A 16,840-nucleotide genomic window follows, 5' to 3' on the forward strand; every position below is an offset into this window, starting at 1 on the left:
CCATCTCTTCCATGAAGGGATGCCTGGATGCAAACTATCTCTATCTACACCACCTTCCTCTTTCTACCTAAACTTGTCCTGTCGTTGAATAATTTCTCCTTTAGCTTGTCTTTCTTTTCCCAAATGAAAGGTATTATTATGGGTACCATTATGTATTCTTAGCCCATCATCCTATTCTTTGTTGAAGCACCTGAACTCTACTTGATTGACAGTTCCAGCCCGCTGATATCTGCTATCGGTTTCACAATGTTTAGTTATACAAGTATAAAGGGTCAAAGTGCTTGCAGTTTCAACTATGGATACTTTAAAGGGTTTGCCTGAGAGTCACTTTTTAATTGGGCTGAGGTCAATAGGGTTTTTATTTCAGAAAGTGGATAGTTATCAATTTTTTTTTCAAACATGGCTCTTTCCACGTATGCGACTATCACGATATCATTCACCGCTTCAATACAATTTGGTAGGAGTTCAGGTGTATTAGTTGAAGCTAACAGCTCTCGAACTGACAGCAGATCTGGGAGGCAGGACTGCTCCCTCAAAGTGACTGGATTTCAACACTAGTTAGTTTATTGCCTGAAGTTACAGAATTCCACTGGAAGCCCAAAATGTGTGAGGAACTGTTGCTCATTACCCCCAGCTTTCCCGCTCACTACTGGGGCCACCAACGTTAAATTATGGCGCCTGTTTCTAAAGTTTCTACTACAGCATTTTAAAAGTTGACATATCTTATTTGCTTCCTGTGATTTTACTCTGAAGAAACTGCATGAGAAATCTGTAGTATCACATGTATGGAATGGTGTAAAGCATATTGATCACTACATATCATCACTTCATATGTCATATTTTCTAGCAAATTGAATCAGAACTTGAAACAAATTTTGTTGCGGGCTAAGCCAATGAGGGTGCTTATCTGTACAGTATTGACAATCAGATTTACTGTTTAATAGTTGGAGCACCTGATGTTCTACTGCCAAAAAGTTACCTTAAGCTTATTTCTGATTGATAATTCAAAACCAGGTTGCACCTATTAAGCACTCAGCTGATCTAGCTGCATCTGTGGAGAAAGAAACGACAGTGATGATCCAAAATATTATCTGCATGGCCTGCTGAGTGGTTTCAAAAATTTATGTTTTTATTCCAGATTTTCAGCATCCACAGTTCTTTTTTTTTCAAAACTTGTCTCTGTTAAGGCAAGGGAACCCAAACACAAGGCTAGGTTAAAGCTGGCTGCGCTGTTAAGTCTATACAAATACTCCATTCATTGGCATAAAACTTCCAACTTGTACTTCAAGAGCTTTATAACTTAGGACAAAAATCATTCTAACATAGTTATTAAGTTCTTCCCTATATTTGTCTGCCCTGGCTATGTCTTAAATTCTCTGTTTACTGCTGTCTTGTATCACCTTAATTAATTTGACTCGAACCTTTTCATCATTTGCATATGTTAGGAATTTGAGTTCCTTCAGGGCAAATCTTCGCAAATTTGCCGATAATTGATGCTCAACTAATAATATGGCTGTCCGATCTTTCTCCACACCAACAAATACATTACATCGTCATCTGCAGTTTAAATTATGAAAAAAAAACAGATTTCTACTTTGGGGAAGTTCTGTCTCATAGCTTCCTCTTTTGATCCAAACTCACTTGTAGAAGAACAAGAGAAAGAGTCTACATAGAGGTCTGCAGACAAAAAATAGACATGCTGAAGGATTAGCAATTTTAGACACACTCCAAGAGATTGGTGGGCCTATATCTTATTATAATTCCTAGAAGTTTGAAGGATATCAGTTTAAATATACCACGTTAGTTAACTCTTTGCAACCAATTTTAGTTGGTTTCCCATAAAACTAGCAACCTATTAGGAGGAGTCTACTATTATGGTTTCGACCACAGAAATCCCTCTGCTAAACTGCGTTTCTCTCTATACTCAGCCATGATTCTTTACTCTGAAAACATCACGTTATTCTAACTCCATCGTGGAGGACCATTGCTTCCTTTTTCGCCTTGAGCGATGCACTTTAGCAATCAAGGGTTTGTCAAAAATGTACGATGAAAACTCATTCATACCATTCCAGCTTGTGAACCTCAGTGGACCTTGGGATGGCGGGATTGCCCTCCTTAGAGTGGGCAAGATTAAAGAGAGACACTAAATCATCAAGGGGTTTGATAAAGTAAATATGAGAAATTATTTACAATGGCAGGTGGGTGAATAACTAGAGGATAGAGATTCAAGATAATTGATAAAAGAGCCGGAGTTGAGATGAGGAGAATAGTTGCTCTGTTATGAGTTGCTATGATCTGGAGTAATGCCTGAAAAGGCAATGGAAACAGATTCAACCTATGATCCAATGAACATCAAGCACAGGCCTACAGTCTACAGCTTATAATCCTCATGGACTGGAGAAAGTGCCAATTATTATCATTTCTGTTTCAAGGAAAATAAGAAGATTAAAATGACAGCATCAACAATTAAACTAAACAAAATATATTTAGATTAAAATGTGTAAAGGTTAAAAAAAAGAGATATTACCTTTCTTCCAATTCTTGCTCCATACTTCCATCTGATTTGAATCAAAAAAAAATTGTGATTGTGTATTGGATACATTACATTATAACAACTAACACATGGTATTGAAACGATCTTCTGGCTTTTTTAAACTAAGCATCCATTCTCAGTTTCTGCATAATTGCCAAAAATAAGGCACCACAAGCAATTTTACAATTAGTACAGTATGGAGCACATAGTTCAGTAAAACTCTGAAGGCAAGCAAATTTGATTTTAGATTGGGGTTTGTAGAAGCAGTGTGATAGAGGCAATGGATCAGTCGTATAGGTATCAAGTATAAAGTGGTGCCCAGCACATGAAATACCAACTCACCAGGGCTGGTTTCTTTGTCCACCCTGCACAACTCAGTGCATTGTCAGGCAAAGCTGACATGCTTTGCCAAGGTGAGAGAAGGGAAACAAAACTGGAGAATGTGTACATGAGCCCAGCCTCCAGTTTAACTGCTGCTGAAATTCTGATCCCTGTCTTTGTTACCTCCAAATCTGACTGCCTTCTTCCCTGGTGATGGTCTCCCACTGTACAGCTTCAGTAGATGTGAAGGTATCCATAGCTGTGCTGCAACTGATCCCACTTGCAACAAATCCCCTTCCCATTACTCTGTGCTTGCTAACCTACATTGACCATGTGTTCAACTCTCTCTCATATCCCTCCCTATCCCTTTGAACACCTGCATCCCTACAACCCAATGAGTTCACTGCACTCGTCCAATTCTGACATTTGCACATTTCCGATTTCCATCATTCCAGCATTGGCAACCATGCCTTCTGCTGCCTAGGCTCTAAGGTCTGGAATTTCTTCCTTAAAACTCTCTTCCTCCTTTATGATGCTCCTTAAATTCTCTTTGATCAGCTTTTGGTCATCGGTCATTATGTCTTCATATGCTTGGTGTCAAATGTTATCCCTGCAAAGTACCTTGGGTTACTTCATTGAAAATGCCATACAAATGCAAGTCATTGTTTTTACCTCAGACTGCAGATTCTAGCAACCTTTGAAAGTGGAATTAACAGAGCACCCAGCACAGGTCTGCTATTTTCTTCATTGTTTAAGTAATCATGCATGATGTGTATTTGTGAGATAAAAACAGAAGATGCTGGAAAAACTCAGCAGCTCTGGCATTATCCATGGAGAGAGGAACTAAGTTAATGTTTTCATTCCAATCCAACACGTCTTCTCAACGTCCACAGTATGTGGTTTTATTTGAGTGCCCATGTCAGGTAGCGCCTAGGCACATATCACTAAAGAGACAGGTAATGAAGACAGCAATAGGATTGCAATAAGTAATACTCCTGTCACTGGACCTTTGATAAACAACTTTAGACAACAAGTCTGAAGATACTCTCCATCCCTAGGAAACAGAATCTTGACTCTTCAATGGGTGCAATCTTCCTAGGCACTGAACAATGTGGATTTATGGTGAGAAATGGTGAGAAATGTGACAGAATCATGTGAGAAATTGAGTGAGGCCTTCCATAACGACAGGAGCAGCAAGTTGCATTTTTCAACCAAGTTCGGACATTGAGGCAAGATTCTCCAAGTAACCAGCAAGAGGCCTATTAACAAAGATTGTCACTCACTAGTTCATAATTTTACCTTGTTGATATGGAGGTTCCCATTCTGTCACCTATTTGAAAGAAACTGGACACCAGACGGGAAAGTCTGAGTAAGTACCTAATAAAAACCAAAAGAACTGTGGATGCTGTAAATCAGGAACAAAAACAAAGTTGCTGGAAAAGCTCAGCAGGTCTGGCAGCATCTGTGGAGGAGAAAACAGAGTTAACATTTCGGGTCCAGTGACACTTCCTCAGAACTGATGGTGGCTGGGAAAACATCAGTTTATAAGCAGAAAATAGGGAGGTGGGTGGGGTAGGGAGTAAACGATAGGACAGAGCCCAAAGAGAAAGAAAGACAGTTGGACAGACAGAGGAGTTGCTAACGATCAGGCTGGGAGGGTGAATAGTTGTTAATAGGGACTGTTAGTGACTAACAACAGGGGGTGTGTAATGGCAGGCTAAGTGGTAACAAGGCCTGGTGTGGGGGTGGGGGGCTGGGACATGGGAGAGTTTAGGCCCTAAAATTATTGAACCCAATATTGAGTCCGGAGGGCTGTAGGGTCGCCAAGCGGAAAACGAGGTGTTGTTCCTCCAGCTTGCGCTGGGCTTCACTGGAACACTGCAGCAAGCCGGAGACAGAGATGTTGGCCAGGGAACAAGGTTCCCTGAATGATTATAGGTTTAACTGTTACTCGAAGGATTTGGCAAATAATCCAGGCTGATATTGCAATGCAGTTCTGAGGTCTGTTACTGGTGGTGCTGATATTGGATAAGGTGTGAAAGTCTCTCTCTTTCAGGTGGCTAAATTTCCCAAGGTGCTATTTCAAAGAGGAGCAAGTTCTTCCTGGTGTCTTGGCAAATATTTATCCCTCAACCCACATAACTTAATGACAACATAACAACTCATTCCTCACACCCCCTCCCCGCAATAACAACCAAAACAGAATCCCCCTCGTCCTCACGCACCACCCCACCAACCTCCGGATCCAACGCATCATCCTCCGACACTTCTGCCACCTGCAATCCGACCCCGCCGCCAAAGACATTTTTCCCTCCCCACCCTTATATGCTTTCCAGAGGGACCACTCTCTCCATGACTCCCTTGTCCGCTCCACACTCCCCACCAACCCCATCACCCCCGGCACTTTTCCCTGCAACCGCAGGAAGTGCTACAGCTGCCCCTGAACCTCCCCCCTCACCCCCATCCCAGGTCCCAAGAAGACCTTCCACATCAAACAGATGTTCACCTGCACATCTGCTAATGTGGTATACTGCATCTGCTGTTCCCGTTGTGGCCTCCTATACATCGGGGAAATCAAGCGGAGGCTTGGGGACTGCTTTGTGGAACACCTATGCTCGGTTCGCACTAAACAACTGCAATTCCCAGTCGCGAACCATTTCAACTCCCCCTCCCACTCCTTGGACGACATGTCCATCCTGGGCCTCCTGCAGTGCCACAATGATGCCACCTGAAGGTTGCAGGAACAGCACCTCATATTTCGCTTGGGAACCCTGCAGCCCAATGGTATCAATGTGGACTTCACAAGCTTCAAAATCTCCCCTCCCCTAACGCATCCCAAAACCAGTCCAGCTTGTCCCCGCCTCCCTAACCTGTCCTCCCACCTATCCCCTCCTCCCACCTCAAGCCCCACTCCCATCTCCTACCTACTAGCCTCATCCCGCCTCCTTGACCTGTCCATCCTCCCTGGACCGACCTATCCCCTCCCTAACTCCCCACCTACACTCGCTTTTACTGGCTCCAACCCCACCTCTTTGACCTGTCTGTCTCCTTTCCACCTATGTTCTCCTTTATCCATCTTCTATCCGCCTCCCCCTCTCTCCCTATTTATTCAGAATCCCCTTCCCCTCCCCCATTTCTGAAGAAGGGTCTAGACCCGAAACGTCAGCTTTCCTGCTCCTCTGATGCTGCTTGGCCTGTTGCATTCATCCAGCTCTACACCTTGTTAACCCACCTTGGCTCCTTCTGTCCTACCGTGATCTGTTGAGAGAAAGGGAGTGACTGAGTGAGATGGAAGCGGGTGGTACAGCTGTTAGCACACATGTAGGTGGGGGAAATGTGATGAGGTGACCTGAGTGAGTGAGGTCAAGCAAGATTAGCGGCGTGGGAGAAATTGGTTGGATAAGAACGAGTGAGGCAAGTTGTTACATGCAATAATGGCAGTGTTGGAGCATTGGTGGAGGTCCGTCCATTGGCAGAAACAGAGCAAATGTAAGGTAGCACAGAGAAGATTATGGCACTTTACCCTGGTGGTGTGGATCGTTGACCTTCTCTCTATTGTGTTGGACATTCCCCCAGATAGCTTAGACCGCATTTACCTGGCTGGTGACTGGAGGACAGGCAGGCATCATCTAACGACATGGCCTCCTCTCCTGATCCGGTGGGAAGTGGATGTCCCACATCTGCACTAGCCCATCCATTAAGATCTCTAGGTCCCTGTCTGCCAAGTGAGGTACCAATCTCCCGTTTTCTGCCATGTTTGTAGCAAATGTCATGCACCATGCAGGACAACTCCAGACGGACAGTGCTTAACTGGGTACACAATAAAGTTTTAAAAATAGCACCAGCGCCAGCAATCCTGTGATATCCTGGCTGTGGTGAATTCTTCTGGCTATGGCGAATGGGGAAATCGAGTTAGGAATCGCCAAGAAACTTCTATAGAGGCGTGATTGTTAGTTAATGAGCCAAGTTTAGAATGATCACATGAGAAAATATATTAGGTTTGCAGAGAGAAACGCACCATTAAATTTGACAAAAAATGTCTCTGCTGAAATTTGGTAAGATTCGGTATAGATCAACAGTGTTTAAACTTCAGTTGCACTTCAAAAATGAATGTCACACTTTTGATTGTCATGGTTTTGAAAGTCACACCTTTTTTTTAATATCAGTTTTTCTGGTAGTGATCATTTCAGTCAAACTGCTCAGTGAACAGTTGCCGATTCACATAAATATTGACAGCAACCAGCAACTCCCAGAAATTGGAAACAAAAAATAGAAATTGTTGGAAAAACTCAATAGGTCTGGCAGCATCTTTGGAGAGAAATCAGGGTTAACGTTTCAGGTCCAGTGACCCTTCCTCGGATGTCTGATCACTGAACCCAAAACGTTAAGTCTGATTTCTCTCCACAGACGCTGCCAGACCTGCTGAGCTTTTCCAGCAATTTCTGTTTTTGTTTCTGATTTCCAGTATCCGCAGTTGTTACAGTTTTTATTCTCAGAAATTAGTCAGGTGAATGTTTAGGTTAGGTGGCTTAGGTATGGAAAATGTAGGGGTAAGGGAATGGGTCTGGGAGGGATGCTCTTCAGAGGGACGGTGTGGATTCATTGGGCTGAATGGCCTGTTTCCACGCTGTAGGGATTCTATGAATCTATGAATGCTTCTGAATTCTAGCAATGGCCATGACAATAATTGATTGCAACATCAAATAACACAATATTGTACCAAAAATAAGCAAATAACAAAAACACAGATATTCAACTTACCCTGGTTACCTCCCTGTTTCAACCAGGTTTCCATTTGGCAGGTGGTCCTCTGAGAGATGGGAAGCTAACCCCATTCCCTCAGAAAGACTACTATAGCCACCTACAATTGGATGGTAAGCTAACCAACAAGATTTGTCTTGTTCCTGTTGAAAATATATTCAATAAATTTTAACTGTGGTTTGCTTCTTGCTTCTGAAGAAATATCCAGCAATGTATCTATGATCTCTCGTGCAAAAATATCTGGAGTAAAATATAAATATCTTGAAAGATAAATAGAAATAGGGATAAACCAACTGAGATAAGTAATGGATGCTTTACATTCTTAATAATTCCCAACAGTGAATTAAGTATTTTACACTCACCACTGTTGTATTGTAGGAAGCATGGCAGCCAAAAATCAGACAATAAGCTTCTACAAATTACTGACACATAAATAAACAAATAACCTGCTTGAGTTGTGTTGGTTGAAGGATAAATATTGGGCTGCACGTTGAAGAGAATTCACCTGTTCTTCAGGAGATCTTTTACATTCAGTCGAGTGACCATACTGAGTCTTAGTTTATCACCTTATCCAGACAGCATGAGTTTGGATAGTCCAATAATTCCAATCCCTGCTATTGCAAAGAGTGCTGAACTCCAGTCTTTCTCAGCCTGAGGCAAAATGTCAAATCTGTCGATCCTTTCATCTCTTACTTGCAAAATGTCATAAGCCCTTAATTACAGGCTCCAGCTGACTGAAGAATCCTATGTAACACTCAAAGAATAAAGGAGCAGCATCCCTGCAGGGAAATACAAAACATTATCATTTTTGTACAAATTTTGCAGAAAATACTGGCCTCCACAGGAAAATGACATTTTGATTTACGGCTTGATTTATTGACATGAATAGAAGTTCACACTAGCAAAAGAATCATTAGTATTTTTAAAAAATAATGTCAAAGTTGGTATCTTACGACCTCCCAACTCTCCATCATTCTTGTAGCAATGCAGTAGCTTAGATACGAAAGATGTTAATTTCAACTTCGACAATGGTGCAAAAAATTGGAGGTTGCTGAAAGGAAGATTGGGTGAGGTATACATTGGGATGCTAAACTGTTTGGAGCTAACCAGTGCACAAACTAAGCAATTACCAACAAACACCCATGTATCTTCAAAGGTACATAACGTCTGCCATTGAGAAGTAGCAAGTATGTTTACAATGAACAAAGTGTTTCTGCTTAAAATACATAACTGATGGTCCTTTATCAAACTGAGCCCTATCTGCCATCTCAAGTGAATATTTAAAGTTCTTATCATACTATTCTCTGCAAAGTCCTAAACAATTCTTATCATTATTTCACTCTTATATGTGGACACTTGTTATGTACAAATTGGCTGCCATTTATCCTACAATACATTAGTGACTACTCTTCAAAAAATACTTGAATGATATAAAGCACTTTGGAATACATTGAGATCAACAGAGGGAGTATATTATTGTATGCTATTCCTCTTTCTTCCAGCCAACATTGACTCATTTGCAAGGGTCATTAGGTGATGCCCTAGAGTGGAAATCCTGACTGTTCTGTTCTGATCTGTTCTCTTCCAAGACTGGGTGCACTGAAGCAAACGATAACCTTTCCCTTATTACTGGTCAGTCAACTCAGGACGGACTAAATTTCATACCTGAGACTTGCCTGTTCTATGTGGCTCTGAGCTGTATTATATATACCCACTGTACCTTGAGAAACAAGCCAAATAGAATAGGGAAGGTAGATTGAGACAGTTGAGGCAATGTGAACATAGTAATTTGATACATTACTTCAGCAGTGATTTTCAACCCTTTGACTTCTCACACTTCAAATATCAGTGCTATATGTGGCAGACATACTTTGAATCATCTTTGCAATGGCCTATGTGAGTTTGCTTACAAATAGGTAGCAATTTATCTCAGGTACTAGAGAATCTGGGTCCAACACAATTACTAACAAATTAGTACCTTATTGATATCATAAATCCTGCATCAAAATTTCCTTCAAATAAGAATTGTTTTGTATCTCTCTTTTTCTTTGTTTAAGAATCTTCATAAAACACTGTACACTTCTGTGAGGCACTTTGGGGAGTTTTTTTTTTCTGTTCTAAAGGCCCTGTGCAAAAGCAAATTTTGCTGCATATCATTGTTGACAGTTACCTCTGATGTTGACCTTTTCCGATTGGAGGGCATTCCCACTGTAAATGAAGAGCGGTCAAAATTCCACAATCTAAATCTTTGTATTCTCGCTACCAATCTCTCCAAAACAATGGAGAATAGCTGCACAAAGAGGGGAAGAAAAGCATCTAGGTAGTGCTCCATATAACCATGAGCTGTGCTGTCATCACCATGCACAATAATGTTAAGGCAGCATTGGAGCATTGGGTGAGTTTAAGGTCGAGTTCTGAGTGTACAAACCTCCTAGACCATAGCCTCAATTGCTGGGAGCTCCAATATAAATGGGGTGTGGACATCAACACTTCGATTTGTGGCAAGCCCAATTGTACTCATCTTATAAAAATTATTCTCCAATCCAAAAGCAGCATGTTCTGTGGATTAACAGAAGATGCCAGACATTACCCTTCCCCATTGTGGCTGTAAGTAATTTGCAAAGGTCCATTCTAAAATCATAGGATTGTTGCTGTTGAGTGTTAAGATTTGCATTGAAATAAGTGTTGACAATCTGAACTTGCTCCAGGAGAGGTAATAACATATTCCATCATCAGGAAAGGGATGGCAATTGAAAATGAAAGAATCACTGACTGGGCAGACTATTTTGCAGTGTCAAGCAATATTAGCTGCTATAGAACCTGTGAAAATTGGTCATTAGATTCCAAAGCATAGTCATCTATAGTTTAACCCTAATAATTCACTCAGAGTTCTTCAATGAAGCCTGCCCATCATGATGTTATTTAGAGTCATAGAGTCGTACGGTCATACAACACAGAAACAGAACCTCAGTCCAACCAGCCAGTACCGAACATAACCCCAAACTAAACTAGTCCCACCTGCCTGCTCCTGGCCCATATCCCTCCAAGTCTTTTTTAATCATGTACCGATCTAAGTGTCTTTCAAACATTGTATTTGTACCCACATCCACCACTTCCTCAGGAAGTTGATCAAATGGGCTGGTTGGCCGAGGTGTGGCAGATGGAGTCTAATGTAGATAAATGTGAGGTGCTGCATTTTGGAAAGGCAAATCAGGACAGGGCTTATATGCTTAATGGTAAGGTCTTGGGGAGTGTTGCTGAACAAAGAGACCTTGGAGTGCAGGTTCATAGTTCCTTGAAAGTAGAGTCTTTGGTAGACAGGGTAGTGAAGAAAGTGTTTGGTATGCTTGCCTTTAGTAGTCAATGCATTGAATGTAGGAGTTGCAGCTGTAAACTTCGACTTGGTCACCTTTCAACCTCCTACGCTCCCAGCCTAAAAAAAGTCCCGCTTAGCCAGCCTTTCTTTATAACTCAAACTTTCATACCCAGCAACATCCCAGTAAATCTCTACTGAACCCTGTCCAGCTTAATAATATCCTCCCTATAACTGGGCTACCAGAACTGGACACAGTATTCCAGAAGAGGCGTCACCAATGTCCTGTACGATCTCAATGTGACTTCCCAACTCCTATACACAAAGGACCAAGCAATGAAGGCAAGCGTGCCAAATGCCTTTTCACCACCCTGTCTATATGTGACCCAAACATCAAAGAATTATGTACCTGCACCCCTAGGTCCCTCCGTTCTACAACACTACCCAAGGCCCTACCATTAATTGTATCAGCCCTAACCTTGTTTGTTGTACCAAAATACAATACCTCCCATTTACCCAGATTGAACACCATTTGCCATTTTTCAGCCCATTGATCCATTTGATCAAGATCCCTTTGTAATCTTAGAGAACCTTCTTCACTGTTTACCATGCTGCCAATTTTGGTGTCATCTGCAAACTTAATAACCATGCCTTCTATATTCTCATCCAAATCATTTATATAAATGACAAACATAAGAGGACCCAGAACCGATCCTTGCGGAACACAGCTGGTCACAGGCCATCAGTCCAAAAAGCAACCCTTCACCACCACTCTCTGTCTCCTGCCATTAAGCCAATTATGTATCCAATTAGCAAGCTCACCCTGAATCCCACATGACCTAACTTTACTAATTAGTCTACCATGTGGAATTTCGTCGAAGGCTTTACTAAAATCCAAATAAACAACATTTACTGCTCTGCCATTGTCAATCTTTTTGGAAACTTCCTCAAAAAACTCAATCAAGTTTGTGAGACATGATTTGCCTTGCACAAAATCATGTTGACTATCCCTAATCAATTTTCGCCTCTCTAAATATCCATAAACCCTATCTTTTATAATTACCTCCAACAATTTACCCGCAACTGAAGTCAGACTCACAGGTCTATAGTTTCCTGGTTTCTCCTTAACAACCCTTTTTAAACAATGGTACAACATTAGCCACCCTTCAGGCATCAGGCACTTCACTCATAGTTATAGATGATACAAATATTTCTTTAAGCGTTTCCACAACAGTTAGATAGAATCATAGAATCATGGAGTTGTACAGCATGGAAACAGACCCTTTAGTCCAACCAGTCCATGCTGACCATGTTCCCAAACTAAAGTAGTCCCTGCACTTGGCCCAAATTCTTCCTAACCTCTTCTATTCATGAACTTATCCAAATGTCTTTTAAACGTTGTGACAGTACCTGCACCTACCATTTTCTCTGGCAGTTCATTCCACACTTGAAACACTCTCTAGGTAAAAAGTTGCTCTTCATGCCCTTATTAAATCTTTCTCCTCTCACCTTAAAAATATGCCCCCTACCCTAGGGAAAAGACCCTTGTTATTCACCTTACCTGTGCCCGTCATGATTTTATAAACCTCAATAAGATCACCCCTCAATCTCCTACCCTCCAGTGAAAAAAGCCCCAGTTTTTCCTATTGTAATATCTCAACCCCACCATTCCCGGCAACATCCTGGCAAATCTTTTCTGAACCCTCTCCAGTTTAATAATATCCTTCCCATAACAGGGTGACCAGGACTGCACACAATATTCCAGAAGAGGCCTCACCAACGTCCTGCACAACTTCAACATGAAATCTCAACACTTTTTGGACATTTCATTTTGATTTCATGAGCTACACTAAAAGTCAACAACAGTGTAAATTTCAAAGAATGATCAGCACAAAACCGAAGGAATACCAGAATCAGTAAGATCTGTTTTCTGAATTTAAGCGATTATTTGCATTTGCTTTGTAATAGGAGAAACAGGCACATGGGAACACCATCACCTCCATGTTGCCCTCTGAGTCACAAACCATCCCTGACATGAAAATAAACTGTAATTCCTTACATCAAGTTCATGGAACTCCCACCTATTAGGATCATTGTAGCATCTTTACCAATGAGACTACAGTCATTTAGAAAGAGAATCCCCACCAACTTCTCATGGGCAACTAAGGAAGGGCATAATTGCAAACAACAATCACGTGCTAGTAATGGATATTAAAAAAAAGCTATTGTAGTACAAAAGGCTAATGGATGTGAGAACATTTTACGGGTAGCTACATGTAAGCCTAGAAGTAAGTATTGGCAGAATGTGCTAATAAAAATACTTTCTAAGCACATTTTCAGGAAGGCTGACATAACAGAAATGAATTAAAACATTTAAATGCCACTGAGGTACACAACAGCAAGGCAAAAAGTGTTTGAGTGCCAGTTTCTAATTACTAATGGTAATATATTCACAGTTGTAAACATTTATGACTTTTATCCAAGGTCTAATGGCTGAAGGGGCTGGCAACACTGCCTCATTGATGAGTTAGGGGAAGCTGAGTGTAATGTTATGCTGGTAAAGTAAATGTATTATCTAAATGTTAAAAATAAATTTTAAAAATGGAAGAAATGCAGGTGCTGGAAATCAGAAACAAAAATAAAAGCAGAAATTGCTGGGAAAACTCAGTAGGTCTGGCAGGATCTGTGGAGAGAAAGCAGAGTTAATGTTTTGGATGCAGTGACCCTTCTTCACAACCCTTCTGTTTAAAAAAAAAATTACCCTTGTTGATGAATTTGACACAGTACATGATCAGTACTCTCGTCACCAGTTGTGTGCAAAAGTTAGGAAATGATGGGAATCTTGCTCTAAAAATAACATCCCAATAATAGCCAGTGACTGATAAATTGCATTTGCTTATATTGTAGCTGTTGTAATATCCACTTAGAATCCCTACAGTACAGAAGAAGGCTGTTCAACCCTTTAAGCCTGCGCTGACCCTCTGAAGAACATCCCACCCTGACCCAGCCCTCTATCCTATCCCTGGACTCCATGGGGCAATATACCGTGGTCAATCCATCTAACCTGGACACCATGGGGCAATTTAACATGACCAATCCACCTAACCTGCAGGACTTTGGGAGGAAACTGGACCACCCAGCAGAAACCGGACCACCCAGACACGGAGAATGTGGAACCTCCAGACAGAATCAGCCAAGGTTGGAATTGAACCTGGGTCTCTGGAGCTGTGAAGCAGCAGTGCTAACCACTGAGCTACTGTGCTGCCCTGCAGTGGTACCAAGTTTCTTAGCATCAAGCTACAAAAAATCTAAGAAATCATTTTAATACTGATAACGTGACAGCCCTTCACAGCTTTCTTAGATAAGTCAGAGTTGCATGTATTGTAGAGAACTAATAGTATAAACAATTAAGTGTGGCACTGAGTGGCCTTGTTTCCCATCCTGATCTTATTAACGTAGGTTATACCCTGATGAGTGATTCCCACTGCTGAGCAGTTTTCCCAAATCTGAACCCACCAAAAAAGCAAATGCACAGCATTCACTTGTGGTTATTTTCCTGGGGTCTTTGGCCAACTTTCTGTGGCCATTTGCAACTGCTTTCTTTCAAGATGTATGTATTTTTGAGTTCTTCTGAATGTGTTTTAAGTTTCTCATGTGCAGGTCTTTTGAACTGCTGCCTGATCAAGACCAGAAGTCTGTAAATTGCAACTTTATCTTTTAATCTTGCAAGGCTTCATATTGCAGGGTTTCAGCTGAATATAAAAGATTTAGTGGCACCATCTTGAACTCCAGGGGAGTTCTCCCTCATGTTTGGACCAATATTTATCCATCAGCTAATGCTACTGAAAGAGTAGATTTGGCCATATCAAACCACTGTTTGTGCAGTTTTGCACATTCAGTGATGCATTTCCGACAGTACTCCAGTGACCACATCTCCGAAATACTTCACTGACGGTAATGAGATTTGGAATGTCTTGGGGTTGCGAAAGGCACCATAGAAACACAAATTATTTTTGTTTCATTGTCAATTCATATATATGGTCAATTTAAACAGTGTGTTCATATTTTTAAACTCAGCTCTTGTTTTCATTACTTTTAAGTAAAGTATGGTTTCACACAATGTAGCACTGTTAGGAAGGATGGTTCCTGGCTCAATAATGACAAGGTATGTTACCATTTCGGGTTCATTGCCTGATGATGCATTATCCTGAGTAGCTTTCTTGGCAGTTTTTCTCAATGGTGATTTTCCAATGCCTACCACCCACAAGGGCAGGGCCTTCTATCTCAGCCAAAACAGGAATCATAGAGCCATAGAGAGTCATAGAGTCATACAGCATAGAAACAGGACCTTCAGTTAACCTTGTCTATGCTGACCAAGAAACACTAAACTACTTTAATTCCACCCCCCCAACCACAGAGGCTCAATGGTTAGCACTGCTGCCTCACAGCGCCAGGGACCCAGGTTTGATTCCACCCTCTGGCGACAGTCTGTGTGGAGTTTGCACATTCTCCCTGTGTCTGTGTGGGTTTTCTCCCACAGTCCAAAGATGTGGAGGTTAGGTGGCCAAGCTAAAATACCCATAGTGTCCAAGGATGTGCAGGCTAGGTGGATTAGCTATGGGATTACAGGGTAACAGGGATAGGGTGGATCTGGGGGAAGGTCTTCAGAGGGCCAGTGTGAACTTGATTGGCTGAATGGTCTGCTTCCATGCTGTAGAGATTCTATTTACTTGCATAGTCATAGTAATTGAACCCACTCTATTTGACCATCCAGCCAACTGTTATATCCAGTCCCCCAAGTTCATCCTACACATGGCCAGAGTTGTGTTTCACTTTTCTTCAGGGTGCTTGAAGGCCTGCTGACACACTTTACAAGCGCAACTGCTTCTAACAGAAGTTAAAAATAAAAGTACCTGGCAGCTGTAATGAAGGTCAGTGCGGTTGTTTAATATGGAAAGGGAATGACTGAAGAAAAGATGTGGCACGGGTTAAATATAGGCACAAGATGAAAGCCTATCAGCTGCTGGGGGACCCTAAGTCACTGTGGATCCTAAAGTCCAACTATTCACACTAGCAGTAATGAAGTTGAATAAAGAATAAAGTGCTTTCTTGGTTAATGACCAACTCCATTTGTTTTGCTCGTACTGTTATATCATGTTCTCCAGCCATTAATCAAAAGATAGCCTTTCTCCTTAACAAGTGAAATATGCCTTTTGCAAATAGCCAAGGCAATTTATGTACAATAAGAAGTCAGTGTGACCATTTATTTTTGAAGAATTCATAATTGGAAACCGGACAGTTCATTAATAGATTGTCCCTTTAGCAGTCTGAATCCCAGCCTGGAATGAATTGCTCAGTTTCCAAAATGAATGTGTTCTTGCTACAAAGAGGCCCATTGACCCTCTGGGAAGGGGCTCCCAGTAGATTTCTTTTGTTTGGAAAGGCATTTGAAAAAAAAACATTGCATTGGGAATCGAAATCTGGAATGAGTGACTTTGTTTTTTGCGGAGAGACCGAGAAATGTTGGAATTGTTCACCTTCGAACCCTTGGGTTAAAGGGTGATTTAGTAGAGATGTTTCACTGCTTCCACTGACAGACAGGCCAGTAAACAGATGGCTCAGATTTAATATAATTTTCACACCCTATGGGGAAAGATCAAAGGAATTGTCACTGTTTGCTGTCCCACAATTTGAGGATGATGCCTCCCCGGTGTCAAACATTTCTGCCATGGGTCTCCATGTGACTGAACAGGCCAATTCCCAATTAACAGATCTTTGAGCTCATTGGGAAAAATGTCCCACAAGGTTGTGGGATCTGGAGAGCAGGATTTGCTACCTTTTCTTCCTTCGCTACCAGTCATTAAGAAGTTAAGGCTCAAAGCATGATGCAGTTTGAGAGCTATGTGGCAGTC

Source organism: Rhincodon typus, chromosome 2 (assembly GCF_021869965.1).
Source record: "Rhincodon typus isolate 14 chromosome 2, sRhiTyp1.1, whole genome shotgun sequence".
Taxonomy (NCBI): domain Eukaryota; kingdom Metazoa; phylum Chordata; class Chondrichthyes; order Orectolobiformes; family Rhincodontidae; genus Rhincodon; species Rhincodon typus.